General features: G+C 42.0%; 1 long non-coding RNA gene across 1 annotated transcript; it reads right to left on the minus strand.

The window, feature by feature from the left end:
• Positions 1 to 4,843: 4,843 nt before the first annotated feature.
• Positions 4,844 to 10,602, minus strand: LOC145510185 (uncharacterized). Its single transcript, XR_014056861.1, has 2 exons — positions 10,210 to 10,602; positions 4,844 to 10,076 (listed from the first exon to the last, which is right to left on the minus strand). It is a non-coding gene; the product is annotated as an uncharacterized LOC145510185 (long non-coding RNA).
• Between the last annotated feature and the right edge of the window lie 6,484 nt (positions 10,603 to 17,086).

Below are 17,086 nucleotides of genomic sequence, written 5' to 3' on the forward strand. Positions count from 1 at the left end.
GCAGAGCAGGTTTTTCTACCTCTGTTTAATAGATAAACTAACTAATAGATAAGCTTTGAAAAGCTACACAGCGGATACTGACAGGCCCCAGACTTTGGCTTTCACTCCTGAAAAGACCAGGAACCTAAGAATATAAATATTAATATATTTAAATACACATTTTTATAAAATTAAATATAAACATAATTTATAAATGTACTTATTATTTATTATTAAATTATATATTGCTACTGCTAAGTCGCTTCAGTCGTGTTCGACTCTGTGCGACCCCATAGATGGCAGCCCACCAGGCTCTGCCGTCCCTGGGATTCTCCAGGCAAGAATACTGGAGTGGGTTGCTGTTTCCTTCCCCAGTGCATGAAAGGGAAAAGTGAAAGTGAAGTCGCTCAGTCGTGTCCGACTCTTAGCAACCCCATGGACTGCAGCCTACCAGGCTTCTCCGTCCATGGGATTTTCCAGGCAAGAGTACTGGAGTGGGGTGCCGTTGCCTTCTCCGATTAAATTATATATAGTTGAATACAAATATAAATCACAGAGGATTCGAGTCATGGGGAGCTCTTACATGATAATAGGAAGGAAAGAGTAGATATATCGAAATAAAATGTGGGAGATACAGAAAAAAATATTTGAGGGGAATTTTGAGCAAAGAGTTTACTCTAAGACCTTCTGATTTGCAATGCAATGAATTTTTACCATATCATGATCAATAAACATTTTTTGGCATCTAGGATGTAGGAGGTGCCCCTTGGGCTGAGTTTTAAAAGGATAAGAGAAGTGAAGCAGGGAAGCTGAGAGGCAGGAAGGAGACCCCAGGCAGAGAGAACAATCTCTGCTACCAGGAGGCATAATCAGCTCAGTGCAGGGGAACTTTAAGTGGTCTCATATCACTGGAGCACTGGATGCAGCAAATGCCAAGGACAAAGCACAAAAGAAAAGCACAACAAAAACCACCATCTCACCATCTGCCCAAGTTTCCTGCCCTCTGTGGAGGCCCCTGAAAGCCACATTGAGGAGCTAGGGTTCTCTTCTATAATATGTGGTGTTCAAAGTTTTTCTATGCATATAACCACTAAAGTAACTGAAAAACTATATGCCTAATATTTACAACTTACTTTGAAAGGTGGCTCAGTTGGTAAAAAGATCTGCCTGCAATGTGGGAGACCTGGGTTCAATTCCTGGGTTGGGAAGATCCCCTGGAGAAGGGAATGGCAACCCACTCCAGTATTCTGGCTTAGAGAATTCCATGGACAGAGGAGCCTGGCAGGCTACAGTCCATGGGGCACAAAGAATCGGACACAACTAAGCAAATTTCACTTTGAATTGCACTGAAAACACAAGATGGACTGATGAATGCATAGATCAATGGACAGATATGTGACAAGGCAAATACACTAAATGTTTTATAGAATCTACGTGGTGCACATGTGGGTGTCTGTCCATGGGATTCTCTAGGCAGGAATACTGGATGGGGTTGCCATGCCCTCCTCCAGAGCATCTTCCATACCCAGGGATCAAACGCACATCTCCTGCAACTCCTGCACTGGCAGGCAGGTTCTTGACCACTAGCGCCACCTGGGAAGCCCCAAATACATTAAAAGTTTTATAAGTAAAAAGAATCTAAGTAGTACACATATGGGTGTTCACTATATAATTCTTTACTTTCTCTATATATTTGAATTTTTTCATAATAAAGAGGTTAGGAGAGGAAAAACTATGTTACTCCTTACAGATATTTACTTTTTTTATCATAGGTTTACTTTTTTATATAAAAGGACATAGAAAATGCTAAACAGGCAATAAAATGAAATAAGATGAGAATTGGTTATGAAACAAATACTATATTTTATGATTTGATAAAAGACTGTAAATACCTTGTTGATAAAGCACACTGAATCTGAGGGAAATTATGTAAAATATTTATCCTTTTTTTTTAAAATAATTATCTTGAAAAATGTGATAGTCCCTGAAGCATTTCAGTTATATTCGAAAGAATTGGCATCATTAAACTTTTACTGTTTTGGCTGCTCTGAATTTAGACCAATCCAACACTAACCAAATCTGAGCTCCACTCTTAACAGAGAGATGTATAAGATGGGATAAACAGGAAGCTCAACAGGATCAAGGTATAGTGATTCATCATTAAAGCAAGTTTTTTCTAAAAACCAATATTTCAATTTATCCTGTTGTTTGACATACAGAGGTTTTTATATCTGAGGATAATGGTTCAAAGAAAGATTTAGAATGGGTGAAAAGCCAACCTTTCATTTATTAGAAGTAGATGAATCTTGTGCTTGCAGGCTCATTTGGATATTGAAGACCTGGAAATTGATTTCTTAAAATGTATTCATGCACATGGACCCTTTGGCAAGTCTCTGTATAGCCCAGTTTGGAGACTATTCACTAAGTGAGAAGTCATTACCTGTAAGATGTTCTGAGCAATGACAGGATCAGGTTTAGACCTTGATCCTGGCATGACAATGGAAGATAGATTTAGGGGATTCAGAGTGGAGGACTCAGGGATACTAGCTAGAAAGCTGCTGCAGTCCATTGGATGTGAAACAGGAGAGAGATTTTACAGCAGGAACTAGGGAAAGAATTTGAGAGATACTTTAAAGAAGCGATGTTCAGCTGGATGAATGACTGTCCAAATGTATGGAAAAGAGGAGTCAAGAGTGACCATTTGATCCATAATGGCAAGGAATAAATATACTCAACAGAAATTTAATATGTATGCAACGTTCTGAAGATAACACATGCTACAACATTATAAAAGTTTCTGCAACATTTGATTTTATCTTTTTTCAGTTATATTAAAATGTGACTGTTCAACCCAGATACCGTCCCTCAGTGCTGTGGCTTCAGCATTTCCATCTCAAGGGAACACACTTCCAAGAGCTGACTGGGTCATGGGGTCCCTTCTTGATTCCAAGTTACAGTCAAGGCAGTTGAAAGAACATGGAATGAGGATTAGGGAGAGCTGAGGTCTAGGTCTGCTCTGAGTAGGTCCAACTTTGACTCTACTCCTTCCTGTGTGACTTCAGACAAACCACTTAACCTCTCCGACCTTCACTTATATCAGCTGGAAAGCAGAAGATGTCAGCAAGGTGATCGGCAAAGTCCCTTGCTTCCCTAACCTTATTATAAGGTTCAAAAATCTATTGACTCTGGACAGGCTAACTCCATCAGAGTAATGAAAGAGTTAAGAAGTTGAGTGAAGAATCTGACAGATCATGAAGATGAATTAGCTGCAGGAAGAGTCAATAGGTGTAAATTGCTATAAGCTTGGCGGCTTTCTGCAGCTCCTAGTCAGCACCTGGAGGAAGAAGGTGCTAATGATACTATGGGGACAGAAATGCTGATAGTTATTAAGCAGCAGGCAATGGAAAACCCAAATTTACACTAATGTAATCTGAATCGGTGCCAACATCAGCCTGACGAAGGTCCTCGGAGGTGGGTGACAGCACTCTGAGAAGCTGAAAATGATGGCTAATAATAAAGCACAAATTCCAATTAATATATGCATTTCTCGTTTGTCTTTTTAGAAAAAAAAAAAAAAAAGACCCTACTCTATCAGCAAGTGCTTTCTCCCAGCTAAAGTCACTCATTCACTTGTCGCTCAGTTGTCTCCGACTCTTTGCGACCCCATGGACTGTAGCCCACCAGGCTCCTCTGTCCATGGACTTTTCCAGGCAAGAATACTGGAGTGGGTTGCCATTTCCTTCTCCAGAGGATCTTCCCAACCCAGGGATCGAACCGGGGTCTCCTAGGTTGCAGGCAGATGCTTTACCATCTGAGCCACCAAGGAATAATCAAGAAGTAATCAAACAGAAGTAATTCTATTAGCAAGTGCTTTCTCCCAGCTAAAGAAAAGTGTTAATTATTTCCAATAGTCTACAAACCGGAGAAGGCAATGGCACCCCACTCCAGTACTCTTGCCTGGAAAATCCCACGGATGGAGGAGCCTGGTAGGCTGCAGTTCATGGGGTCGCTAGAAGTCAGAGACACTGAGTGACTTCACTTTCACTTTTCACTTTCATGCGTTGGAGAAGGAAATGGCAACCCACTCCAGTGTTCTTGCCTGGAGAATCCCAGGGATGGCGGAGCCTGGTGGGCTGCCATCTATGGGGTTGCACAGAGTCGGACACGACTGAAGCGACTTAGCAGCAGCAGTCTACAAACAGATGGAACCACCTTCTTTTTAAGTAAGTGAAGGAAAGACAGAGCACGGGTACAGGTCTTGCACATTCTCTACCTGAGCTCACATTTTGACCACGGGGAGTTACTGAGACAGAACAAAAGGAATGCTCGGTTACTAAATGGGAGGGAAATGGAAGAACAGAGCCAGGCAATTGAGGCTGGGATCCCAGGTATCTGAAGAGCAGTTCAATTAGCATTGTTCCTCTTGGTAGAGAATCCATGAATCCAGAACAGAAGAACCAGGAAAAAAAAAAAATCTCCTGACTTCACTGGGGGTAGACACAGAACTTCCAGTAAGTGTGATCTTACTTCAGCAAAGTTCTGTGATTTCCAACCTTACAATTCCATTTCCAACCAGATATTGCACAGGAATTTGCCTGGGAAACAGACAAGGACTAGGATTCTCTAAGTGGATTTCACCATTATTATCCCCATTTCCCCCACCTGGCAGCATGGACACCATTCCTCATATCCCACATCCCACTGTCCACCTAAAATGCTTCCTCCTCCCTGCCCAAGACCCCTACCTAAACCAAGTTCGTCCTTCAAATCTCACTTTATCTTCGACACCACCACGACTGGCTCCATTTCTAAGCTTCTATTATTCCTATAGATCATGATTAGTAATCCAGACTTTGATTTTCCCTTTTTTTTCATTCTTTAATTAGTTTATTTTCTATTTGTTAACTTTACAATACTGTATTTGTTTTGCCATACATTGACATGAATCCGCCATGGGTGTACATGATTTCCCCTTCCAGAACCCCCCTTCCACCTCCCTCCCCATCCCATCCCTCCAGGTCATCCTGGTGCACCAGCCTCGAGCACCCTGTATCATGCATTGAACCTGGACTGGCGATTCGTTTCACATATGATAATTTACATGCTTCCATGCCATCCTCCCATATCATCCCGCCCTCGCCCTCTCCCATAGAGTCCATAATACTGTTCTATTTATCTGTGTCTCTTTTGATGTCTCGCATACAGGGTTATCTTTACTGATTGACTAAATACCATATATATGTGCTAGTATACTGTATTGGTGTTTTTCTTTCTGGCTTACTTCACTCTGTATAATAGGCTCCAGTTTCATCCACCTCATTAGAACTGATTCGAATGTGTTCTTTTTTCATTCTTAATTTCAAAACTGTTAACATTTTCATAGCTGAGGGACATCTGCTACCTGTTGTTTTTAACCTCCTGTAATCCAAAAGACAGTTTGAGGCACTTGCAGACACTAACACCTGACTGGTTGGTAAAGAATGTCTCAGCAACTTGTTTCCCAGGATTCAGAAGTGCAGGACATCCCTCCCATTCTTCACCCAGATATAAATATGAGTGTGGCAATCATGGAAACAGAAGTAATTTTCCCCAGCATCTGCCTGCCCTGCCACCATGTCTAGCACTGCCCTAGTATGGACCTCCTCTCTCAGCATCACACAACTCTCAGATAAAATGTCTCAGAGGTTTCTCCTGTGACAACCACAGACTCCAGTGTAAGGGGAGAGGGAATATCATGGAGGAGGAATATGAAAGAAATGGAGACTGAGAGTGAGGAGACTGTGACATGTACTCACTGTGAAATGAGAAAGCCTGAGTCCTGCAGGTGACAGCTTGCAAGGCAACCAGAAACATACCCATGAATTAAGGCACACTTTGACAAAAGGAGAGATCACAGTTTTGAACACTACAAAAATGGAAAAGTAGAAGAGATCAAAATTCAAGCATCAGGAATTAAAGCATGGTCACTAGAAAATTCAGGAACTAGAACATGCCTAATCCTCGGTCATCTAAAGTGAAGTCACCCTAAAAGCACAGAGTATGAGAGAGTGGGAGTGGGTGAGACAGATTTCCCAGAGTCTTATATCAGTAAGTTCACCTAAGAAATGTGTGCTTTTCATTGATTAAATATATAAACACAATCCTGTGTCAACAATATCTCCAAAATATATGCAGGAAAAAGAACACAGCCCACTTATTATAACATACTCTCCTGGAAAGGATGCATAGCATGCAAAGCCAAGTATTTATATAACTTGTAACAATGTAGCAGCCAACATGTATACGCAGCCAACTTTAACCACTGTGAGGTTACCATGTGTCAGGTACTGTTGTAAGCCATTTACAAATATTAAATCCTTTTATCTCTGACACCAATCCTATTATTATCCCAACTTTACAAATGAGGAATCTAAGACACAAGCAAATTAAGTATCTTTACTAAGGTCACCCAACTGCTCAGTGGTGGAACTGAGATTTGAACCCAGTGTGTCTGGCTCCTGAGTCCTTGGTCTTATCTGTTTTTTTCTCCTTACTGTTTTCTAACCTGGAGAGATGACAAAAACAGCATAAGTTTATCTACTTCTCCCAACCAATAACTTCCATCCAGAGTCTATTTTCCCCTGGATCTTCCCAATCTGGAGCTCCTTAACCAGCCCTACTGTCCATCCTCAGAAAGTAAAATCTCAAAGATATATTTATAGCTCTCTGGGTATAGCACAGATGATGATCTTGAACATTCTTTCCCAATCTGTTTCTCTTTTTTTTTAACCCATTATTACTGCAGATAGAGATTCTCTTACTGATAGTGAAAGAACACATTGCTCCTTCCCTCTCCCTGGCCACCAGCTGGCACATCTTTCCCTCCCCACCCTCACCCACTTAGGAGGGATACATCCTATGAGCAGAACCCCCTTCCCATGGACCTGCTGCCTGCACTTCCATATCTCTCAGCATCTCAGAAGAGCAAAACGATCCCCTTCCTGGCTGACACTCTACAAACTCAGCACCTGCTTGCTGATCTTCTGACGATGCAAAAGTAAGTGAAAATTTCAGTTTTCCAGGACTCCTTCAGTTTTGAATGCTTTGCCACATATACAAATTGGGAGATGAAGTAATATACGGAGCTTATAGCTCTGTAAATCTGGGCTTAATTTTCCTAAACAGATATTATGAAAACACCATTTTTCCTAATGCTTGATAATCACAGAAAAAAATTCTCCCAGATTCTCAGAGTTTAAGGGGGCAATGGCTTCACTTCACCATTGAGAATTTTTTTGGACTTCCACACACTGACAACTTCCTTCACTGTTCCTTTCCCAGTTTTCCTTCCTCATGTTCACATTCTCCTTCCTTCCTTCCTTCCTTCCTTCCTTCCTTCCTCCCTCCCTCTTTCTCAACTAGAGGCTGCCAGAGCTGACTGGTATCCTCCTGCGTTACTCCCCCGGCCTTATACACTGCCTCACTTCAGGTATAAGAATAGCCTCTGAGTCTGTGCCATTCACTCTGTTTAAACATGAAATAGATCCTATTGGATTGGGGGTAAAAATATGCTTTTGAAGAAGGAGTCAGTGGAGGCCCATATTTACAGGACATTTATTGCTGCCACTTTATGGGGAAAATTAGTCTTTTATGCCTTTTGTAATGATTCCCCAGGCCCTCTTTTCAAAAGGCATGCTCATAAATTCCTTGTTTTTACAGCAGGGCAAAAAATGTGCTACAGTGTGTTCTTCCTTACTTACCAGCATCATCTGGTAGAAGATGGGGAGGCATTCTGGGAAGAAGACAGTGTGCAGGTCAGGGCAAAAATCCAGCAGGCTGCTGGGCCTTCTCTGGACACTTTCACCAGAGGTGGGGGCAGTGCTGCAGAGCTGAGGGGCACAATCTGGAGAGCACACGTTTCTTAGAAACACAGTTGGCTCTTTAAAGAAAAGAAGCCCAGCACTGGGCAGGGAAAGCCTGCTCTGGCTCTCTAGGACTTTGTTAGGGTTGAATGATGCACTCTCTTCCAACAACACAAGAGAAAACTCTACATATGGACATCCCCAGATGGCCAACACCAAAATCAGATTGATTATATTCTTTGCAGCCAAAGATGGAGAAGCTCTATACAGTCAGCAAAAACAAGAACAGGAGCTGATTGTGGCTCAGGTCATGAACTCCTCACTGCCAAATTCAGACTTAAATTGAAGAAAGTGGGGAAACTACTAGACCATTCAGGTATGACCTAAATCAAATCCCTTATGATGATACAGTGGAAGTGAGAAATAGATTCAGGGGATTACATCTGATAGACAGAGGGCCTGATGAACTATGGATGGAGGTCCGTGACACTGTACAAGAGACAGGGATCAAGACCATACCCAAGAAAAAGAAATGCAAAAAAGCAAAATGACTGTCTGCGGAGCCCTTACAAATAGCTGTGAAAAGAAGAGAAGTGAAAAGCAAAGGAGAAAAGAAAAGATATACTCATTTGAATGCAGCGTTCCAAAGAACGTAAGGAGAGATAAGAAAGCCTTCCTCGGCAATCAATGCAAAGAAATAGAGGAAAACAACAGAATGGGAAAGACTAGAGATCTCTTCAAGAAAATTAGAGATACCAAGGGAACATTTCATGCAAAGATGGGCTCAATAAAGGACAGAAATGGTATGGACCTGACAGAAGCAGAAGATATTAAGAAGAGGTGGCAAGAATACACAGAAGAACTGTACAAAAAAGATCTTCACAACCCAGTTAATCACGATGGTGTGATCACTCACCTAGAGCCAGACATCCTGGAATGTGAAGTCAAGTGGGCCTTAGGAAGCATTACTACGAACAAAGCTAATGGAGGTGATGGAATTCCAATTGAGCTATTTTAAATCCTAAAAGATGATGCTGTGAAAGTGCTGCACTCAGTTCAGTTCAGTTGCTCCGTCGTGTCTGACTCTTTGCCCTCAATATTTCAGCAAATTTGGAAAACTCAGCAGTGGCCACAGGACTGGAAAAGGTCAGTTTTCATCCCAATCCCAAAGAAAGGCAATGCCAAAGAATGCTCAAACTACCGTACGAGCCAGTAAAGTAATGCTCAAAATTCTCCAAGCCAGGTTTCAGCAATACGTGAACTGTGAACTTCCAGATGTTCAAGCTGGATTTAGAAAAGGCACGAGGAACCAGAGATCAAATTGCCAACATCCACTGGATCATTGCAAAAGCAAGAGAGTTCCAGAAAAACATCTATTTCTGCTTTATTGACTATTCCAAAGACTTTGACTGTGTGGATCACAATAAACTGCAGAAAATTCTGAAACAGATGGGAATACCAGACCACCTGACCTGCCTTTTGAGAGTTCCAGAAAAACATCTATTTCTGCTTTATTGACTATTCCAAAGACTTTGACTGTGTGGATCACAATAAACTGCAGAAAATTCTGAAACAGATGGGAATACCAGACCACCTGACCTGCCTTTTGAGAAACCTGTATGCAGATCAGGAAGCAACAGTTAGAACTGGACATGGTACAACAGACTGGTTCCAAATAGAAAAAGGGGTATGTCTAGGCTGTATATTGTCACCCTGCTTATTTAACTTATATGCAGAGTACATCATGAAAAATGCTGGGCTGGATGAAGCACAAGCTGGAATGAAGATTGCCAGGAGAAATATCAATAACCTCAGATATGCGGATGACACCACCCTTATGGCAGAAACCAAAGAAGAACTAAAGAGCCTCTTGATGAAAGTGAAGGAGGAAACTGAAAACGTTGGCTTAAAACTCAACATTCAGAAAACTAAGATCATGGCATCCGGTCCCATCACTTCATGGTAAACAGATGGGGAACAGTGGAAAACAGTGGCTGACTTTATTTTTGGGGGCTCCAAAATCACTGCAGATGGTGACTGCAGCCATGAAATTAAAAGACGCTTACTCCTTGGAAGGAAAGTTATGAGAAGCCTAGACAGCATATTAAAAAGCAGAGACATTACTTTGTCAACAAAGGTCTGTCTAGTCAAGGCTATTGTTTTTCCAGTAGTCATGTATGGATGTGAGAGTTGGACGGTGAAGAAAGCTGAGTGCTGAAGAATTGATGCTTTTGAACTGTGGTGTTGGAGAAGACTCTTGAGAGTCCCTTGGACTGCAAGGAGATCCAACCAGTCCATCCTAAAGGAGATCAGGCCTGGGTGTTCATTGGAAGGACTGATGTTGAGGCTGAAACTCCAATACTTTGGCCACCTGATGTGAAGAGCTGACTTATTGGAAAAGACCCTGATGCTGGGAAATATTGAGGACAGGAGAAGAAGGGGACAACAGAGGATGAGATGGTTGGATGGCATCACCGACTCAATGGACATGAGTTTGGGTAAACTCCAGGAGTTGGTGATGTACAGGGAGGCCTGGCATGCTGCAGTTCAGGGAGTCACAAAGAGTCGGACATGACTGAGGGACTGAACTGAACTGATGCTGTTGGAAGAGGGTCCCCTCATTCAGGGCATCTGGCCTCAGTGCATTCTGTCTCCAAATGAACCAGAAATAACTGCTTTAAAACCTGGAGAAGACTCTATGGACTGTGCTGCCCTCCTAGGAGGTACTTTGCAGGAACCAGAACTGGTTCCATGCCCAGTGTCTTGGGGATCCCTCTCCACCTGATTAAGCACCACTGCTTGAGTCACTTCTACTACCTCACCCTGACTTAGTCATTTCAGACTCCCCAAAACACGACTCAAAGATACCAGCAAGGAGAAATAAAAACAAGACTGCTTTATGCTTAAAAGCAAATCAATTCCTATTTACTTAAAAGCAGGAGCTTAGTGTATTCTTGGGCTGCCCTGGTGGCTCAGTGGTAAAGAACCCACCTGCCAAGGCAGGAGATGTGGGTTCAATCCGTGGGTCAGAAAAGTCCCCTGGAGAAGGAAATAGCGACCCACTCCAGTATTCTTGCCTGGGAAATCGCATGGAGAGAGGAGCCTGGTGGGCTACCGCCTAAGGGCTCGCAAAAGAGTCGGACACAACTGAGCAACTAAACACTGCCACCACTATATTACTGAAAGCACAGGTTGACATAAGTAAGAATACGGTTGTTGTTCAGTTCCCAAGTCATATCCGACTCTTCCCCACACTGTGGATTATAGCCCACCAGGCTCCTTTTCATGGGATTTCCCAGGCAAGAATACTGGAGTGGGTTGCTATTTCCTTCTCCAAGGGATCTTCCTGACCCAAGAGATTGAACCCAAGTCTCCTGCATTGGCAGGCAGATTCTTTACCAATGAGCCACCAGGGAAGACCTTTCAGTAATATGCTTAATACTAATGCTACAAATGTGGCAAGGGTATTGCCTGAGAATCAGCTCATTTCAGAGAATATTCAAATCACATGGCAGTTTTTACTAAACTGTAGATTTGGATTCAGCAGGTCTGGGGTGAGATGAATAATCCTGACAAACTCCCGGGAGCAGCCCGGGCTACTGGTGCTGGAGTCCCACTTTGAGTAGGGAGGTCTTAGAGCAAGTGCTTTGGCTTTGGAGCTAGACAGATTCAACCTTGAATTCAGTGACTTACTGCCCTCAGGATAGTAGGTAAGTTCTTTAAGCCTTTTTTTTTTCATGTGAAAATTAAAGGAAATAGTAATACTTGTTCATCCTTCTTCCTGTAATTGATATGAGTTTCAGTTGAAAATACACATGAAGGGGCTCTGGAAGCTCTAGACTACTTGTACAGATGTTAGTTATTACTACTGACTCCTTTCAACAATACTATTTTATATGCTAAGTTACTCCCAGATTTTGCCTACTGATGCTTTTTGCAACATATTGCAGAGATGAGGGAAAAAATTCCAAAAGGCTGTTTTTCTTCCATTTCCCCATCAAAGGGCAGTGATAGAATAGGCTGAGACAGATTACCTGTCCTGTTTTTAAAGAATTCTGAGGGAGGAAGATCCTACTACATTTCTTGCTACACTATTTAACCTCAAGGGGAAGGAAAAATTTCTTGGTTAACTGGTGGGTCTATGTGATCCCGAAAACCAGTTGATTAACAAAATCATCAGTTGTGTCTTGGATTTAGTAAACATATAAAAGACAGTTGCATTTTTAATCTCTTTCAATACATGTTGCTCAATTAAGTAGAAAAAGCATAGGCATTAGGGTCACGAATATCAAGTTTAAATCTAGAGCCTACAGCTTATAATTATGTTAATCCAAGACAAATTGCTTCACCTAAGTCTCAATTTGTTCATTTGCACAATGGGACTAAACTGTTCCCATCACATAGTATTCTGGGGAGTACTTGAAGAAATACATAAAGTTTCTGAAACGTAAAAGATGGCCAGTATACATTAGATCTCTCCCCTTTATTCTGATTCTGTATCAGAACACGAACAAATTATCACCTTATAAATATACTTAATATTAGTCAAAGTGAAAAATACTTTCTATGTACCTAGCGCTGCAGTCAGCACTTTAAAAGGATCCTCTCATTTAATCCTCACACAGGACTTTTACTATTACTATTCCTGAGTTAGAGATGAGAAATCTGGGTGGTAGAGAAGGATTTCAGTCTGTCCCCACAGCTGGTGGCAATGCCAGGATATGAGGTCCAGAGGAAGCTAAGTCCAAGACCCTCACCTTTATCCATGCATCCCTGACTCCGATGCTTACCCTGAAACTAACCCTTTCCACAGAGGCAGCTCATAATTCACTGCCAGCCTTCTCTTCCTCCCACTCTCAGGATAGCTCTGATGTTACTGTCTGGCATGCAAGCTGGTGCAAAAGACATTACATTTTGGAGTTGATCCCACAGAGTGTTGTCAGCCATTAGGACATTTTTATGGAAGAGTCACAGGCCAATGGACATGCAGCAGGGAGAACAAAACAGCAGATCTAGCAAGCAGGGAAATGACCAGTATGTCAGTATCACCTTGCATCCCTCCATAAATACTGCATTAGATATATACACAAACACACACATATATATACACACACACAAACGTACACATATATATTGCATGTGCTTCTTAACTGAAGAGATGAAAGACCAAATTGAAGGAAAACTTTTAACTACACTTGTCCCTCTGTATCCATAGGAGATTGGTGCCAGAAGCCCCCATAAGTACCAAAATCTGTGGATGCTCAATTCCCTGATATAAAGTGTTGAAGTACAATGAATTCAGTCAGCTCTCTGTATCCCCAGATTTTGCATCTGTGGATTCAACCAACTATGCATTGAATTTCTGATCTGCCCGTTGGTTGAATCCACAGATGCAAAACCTGCAGATACAAAAGGTGGACTAAACAGTTCTTAAAACACAATGACTGGTCTCAGGCCATTTGAAGGTTAGGAGATTTGTGTTTAAACAGTAAATCCCTGAACTCCTTAGATCTTCTTTCTTCCTACAAGGATGACTTCATTCTAACTTCTCTCAAGTGACATTTAAGAAGAAGAAAAGTGAAAGTTTTTAACAAAGGTAAATTTTTATTTTTACCATGACATGGAGAAACCACTGTAGATATAGATTAATTTGACATCATGGAGGTCTCAAAACTATATGCAAAGAAGCACAGGGGCTAGTGGCCAGGTGCCCAGACTCAGAATTCCAGTTTTTTGACCAACTGATGAATTGGTGGATTGACTGAGTGACTGATTACACTAACATTTATTGTGAGTTGACCATGCACCATGTACTGAGCTAAGCACTTGATATCTTCTGCTTAATTTAATCCTTCATAAAATGTTATAAATTAAGTGTTGTTATTATTCTAATTTACAGATGAGGAAACCAAGTGTCAGAGCCAATTAGGTACTTCCTCAAGGAATAGTTAATAAGATCACCCAGCTCTGACTGAATCTAAAGGTTGAGTTTTAGCTACTCTTTGACAACTGCCCTTAGACTTTCTATTTTTTATTTTCTTATCTTTTCTTTAGCTTATATTAGACCACAACACTCACATATGCATGTGTGCATGTACACACACAAACATACACTCAAAGTGACCCCAAAGTCACTGATTCAAGCTCAAAAATAACATATGGTCTTTTTAGCTTCACTCTCACTCTTGCTCTAGAAATGGCATATAATTACTTTCTACCTCCTTGCTCGGCTCTAAAATGCACCAACAGGGAAACTTTCAACATCAAGGAGTTGCTTGAACAAACTGGGAGATTGTTACTTTTGTGATTTCAACACACTGAGGCCGAATCCAATACACACCATTCACAGCCAACTCAGACCACGCCCCGCCCCCCAATTATTGTTCTGTAATCCACACTTTCTACCTTCATCTCTAAAATGGGGAGATAAATTCCAGAGACTAGCTTTTGGCAAAGGATGGTACCTAAAATTTAGTTAAACAGAAGATACGAAAATGTTCTCAAAACTCTAAGAGCTGTACAACAGTAAGGCGATCCTTACTATGTGCCATGTACTACACTAAGACACTGGAATGAAATTTCTTAGTTAACCTTCCCAAAGTCACTGTGAGGCAGAAATTACTACAGGCAAGAAAGTTCAAAGCCAGAACATTCAAGTAACCTGCTCAGGACCACACAGCTAGGAGACTAGAATGGAAGCCTACGTCCCTTATGCTGCATACTACTTCTTTCAGGAATGACTACTTCAGTCCCACCCCACCCCACCCCAAAAAAAGAAAGAGAGAGAGAAGAAGCAAGCAAGGGATTGTGAGAGTGTGTCTCCATTTCTACTGTCTTCTGGTTGTTCTGAAGTAAATCTAGTTCATGTCAAGCTTAGGGGCTTGCACTACACAGTGGTTCTCAATCCTCTATGCCTATCGAAACCAGCTAGAGAGCTCTAAATGACAACTCAGTCCCTCCCAAGAGATTCTAATTTAATTCGTTTAGGGGGACTCCTGGGCATCAAGCTTTGTAAAAGCTCCCAGGTGATTTCACTGTGCAACCAGAGTGGTAAACCACTGCCCGACACCGTCAGAGCCCTGCAAAGAAAGAAGTCCCCTGCATGCTCAGTTCTGGGCTCTGAACGCTCCCTTCCCAAGTGAGAAGCCAAGGGGAGGGGAGGATGGGGAGCAGGAGAAGTGGCTGAGAATTGATGGAATCCAATATTCATTGGTGCATTCTGAATGGCAACTTTCCTGGCAGATACATTACCAGTCATGTCCCAGCCATAAAACATAAAGCTCTCATTTCCTCCACAGCCTTATATACTCTGAGTGCTTTTCAGCATTATTAACCTCCATGATCAAAATAGACAGGGAGGCTGAAAGCCAGGGAAAACCTCTTTGCATCTTCTGAATTGCAAAGCCACAAAGTGAGAAAGAAGTCAGCCTGCATGCGAGCATTCCTGCTTGAATCAGATGAACCCAAAGCTGGACAAATTCACTTGGTGTACATAATAGGTTCAGGAGGGCTGTGGATTTAGAAAAATAAATGTATCACAATTAGACTCATGGCCATTAGTATAACAGCAAGCCTGTTTGAACACTGCTCCATATAAATGGGGCTACTCGGCTCCTTTTAGGCATATTTCTATGGAAAAGCTAGGATATGTAAACAAGGTTCATTCAGGGCTGCCCAGCATCTAAACTCCCCTCTTATTTGGGCAAGTCACAGAATTGATAGGAGACAGAGTTCACTACATGCTGAGAAAGTCAAAGAAACACAGATAGCCCCTCTCTCTCCTCCCAGGAGGCTAAAGTGTGCCCAGATGACTTGGCATAGCCAATCAGATGCCCCCACGCCATGCTCCTACACATCTTTAAGTGAAAAGCGTGGATGCTCAATTCCCTGATATAAAGTGTCGAAGTACAGCGAATTCAGTCAGCCCTCTATATCCCCAGATTTTGCATCTGTGGAAAAGCATCCTATGGAATGCTTTTGATGCCCACATTTTCTTTTTTTTATGGTTATGGCAGATTAGAGGATCCAGAAGCATGGAAGCAATCCAGCAGCATGATAACTGACAACTGACTATGGAGCCAGCAGCACTGGACAGCCCTCAGTTGACAAACAGGATCTCCCTACTCCCTGCCAAGACCATACCTCAGCCATGTCTTGCCTCCCTTGATTAGTACCTGACCTGTTGTCCAACCTTCCTGGATTCCACAAGCTGCTCAACCACCTTCCAAGAAATTCCTCTTTTCCTTAATTTAACCACAGTAGGCTTCAATTGTTTCCAACCAAGAACTCTATTGCTGCTTCTGCTAAGTCGTTTCAGTTGTGTCCAACTCTTTGCAACCCTATGGACTGTAGCCCACCAGGCTTCTTTGTCCATGGGATTCTCCAGGCAAGAATACTGGAGTGGGTTGCCATTCCCTTCTCCAGGGAATTTTCCCAACCCAGGGATCAAACTCGCATCTCTTAGGTTGCTTGCATTGGCAGGTGGGTTCTTTACCAACAGCACCACCTGGGAAACCCAAGAACTCTATTGGTACAGGATAATATAAGGGGATCTAATTACTGCTCCTTTAACTACTAGTTTTCCAGAAGTTACCCACATGGCCCTGAACCCTACAGATGTTTATAACATGGCAATGTAACTACAAACTCTTCTTCAGGTCCTAATCCCTCACTTGCAGAAACTCAACTCTGAGCAGGTTTATTTCCATTTTCTTCTCTCCCATTGTGAGAATTCTGGATGCAGCACACATGAGTAGTGAGTCACATTAAGCCAAGATTTAAGGAGCAAAAGTTAATGTCTTTGTCTGAAGAATAGGAATAAAAATAGTGTACAGTCTCACTCGGAGGTCATAATAGGGCAAAGTTAAGTTGCATGAAGCAAGCTGTTGAAATACTAAAATTTAGTATTCCATTTTCAACTAATAGATAATCCAAAACCCTCTATCATATGTGGTCTTTGAATGCAGTACAAGTGTACCACATCCAAAATTATCTCTAAACATTTTTGTCTGACATCTTTTCTGCGGGTGGGGAAATAAACTGTTTTGATCTGAAAGATCTTTTCTTGGTAACTGAATTGAGGGTGGGATAGGAAAAGCAATCCAAACCTCATTTTTCAGCCTTCTGCTGTACTATATAAGTGTGTCAAACTGCATTTCAGATTAGGAGTCCAAGGAAAAGGTTATCATAGATCAGCCAAGGTGCTAACGTAAATGTCACCAAAGGAGTCAAATTGGGAGGATGCAATATCCACTAAGCCAGTAATT

This window comes from Giraffa tippelskirchi, chromosome 1 (assembly GCF_054371585.1).
Source record: "Giraffa tippelskirchi isolate mGirTip1 chromosome 1, T2T-mGirTip1v1.2.pri, whole genome shotgun sequence".
Taxonomy (NCBI): domain Eukaryota; kingdom Metazoa; phylum Chordata; class Mammalia; order Artiodactyla; family Giraffidae; genus Giraffa; species Giraffa tippelskirchi.